At 25.8% G+C, this 1,501-nt stretch overlaps 1 protein-coding gene across 2 annotated transcripts in view; it reads left to right on the forward strand.

Annotated features, from left to right (window-relative positions):
• The window catches only part of LOC111682136 (FMRFamide neuropeptides), a 43,171-nt gene that overhangs the window by 22,332 nt on the left and 19,338 nt on the right, over positions 1-1,501 (forward strand). The gene's annotated exons all lie outside the window — the stretch shown is intronic.

Below are 1,501 nucleotides of genomic sequence, written 5' to 3' on the forward strand. Positions count from 1 at the left end.
TAATAATAATTTGAATCAAATAAAAAAAAATAAAGCTGTAAGTTTAGTGGTTTCTTTTTTATAAACATATATGTATGTTAAGAATTTTTCGATCTCACTCCTTATAAGACCATACTTAGACATAGCTCCCATATCTGTCCAGGGACGATCATACGATAATATATGTATAACACTTTTTAGGTTGAAGATCGGTCAATAATTGACCGTAGCTCCGATAAAAATTCACATTACTGTAGGGTGCCATATTATCAGTATTAACCAACAAACTATACTTCCCCTACTAGTTTTATTATGTTAATTTATTGGAAAAAAACAACCAGGAAGAAAGTTAGTTTCATTTTATTGTCTCAATGATTTTGCAAATAAATTATTTTGCTCTGATTGCGTATTTGTTCCATCAATGCAGCATTTTTATTCATGATAATATTATGTTAATCTCTCTGCAAACGAAAACGAAGATGATGTTGCGAACCGAAAAACAAAATCCAAACACACAATTTAAATATTTTTCGTTTCACCTTGAACTTGGACTGCTTTCAAAAAAACAAAAAATGCATAAAAACTTGCATAAAGTTATTATTCAAAAATATGTAGTTACTATCTTCATGGTCGAATTTATGTTAATATAAATGTTACTTTAACAATAGCCATCGTCAAATGAAAAGGAAATAAAAAAAAACAACAACAATTTTAATACTGTTGGTCCTAAACTGTCTTTTTGTCTTTTTGTATGCAAATTAAGTCTGTAAGAGACAATATTTTCATTACAAAACTTTTAAATAAGTAAACTTAGACTTATTTTTTGGCTTTTGATTTATTCTTTTTTATTATTTGTTAAAAAATACTTGTCCACAATAAGTTGTTAAATTTAAATTATGCAAAACTAAAGTAAAGTTAATAAATTCTAGCATATAATTAGTTAAGCTGTTCTTCAACAAGTATTTAATATTTTAAATGTGCAAATGTTTGTATATTTATATTCATACGAATAAAAGAAGATAAATATGTTGAAATAACCATGAAGAGCATCATCATCTAACACATTATTATACATATTAATAGCTAAAATAAAGTGTTTTTTTTTAAAAATAGAGCCTTAATGTAGTGCAAAAATGAATGCAGAATTAATAGAATAACAATCAAAAACCTCTCTAACTGCGATAATATTGAGCATTTGAATTAGTTTAATTTTTGAGATCATACTTTTTATACAAAAAAAAAAAAAAAAATATGCGTCGAAACTAAAAACATCTGCAACAGGTATTAAGCATTTGAAATTGTTGACTAACAAGTCCATGACAATAATCTATACACAATAACTGCATATAGCCTATAGAATAGTATATAAACTAGTTTATGGACTACTTACTCGTTTGCTAATTTCTGATTTAGTTAGATAGTTAGTTAGGTAGATAGATAGATAGATAGATAGATAGATAGATAGATAGATAGATAGATAGATAGATAGATAGATAGATAGATAGATAGATAGATAGATAGA

Source organism: Lucilia cuprina, chromosome 6, assembly GCF_022045245.1.
Source record: "Lucilia cuprina isolate Lc7/37 chromosome 6, ASM2204524v1, whole genome shotgun sequence".
NCBI lineage: Eukaryota > Metazoa > Arthropoda > Insecta > Diptera > Calliphoridae > Lucilia > Lucilia cuprina.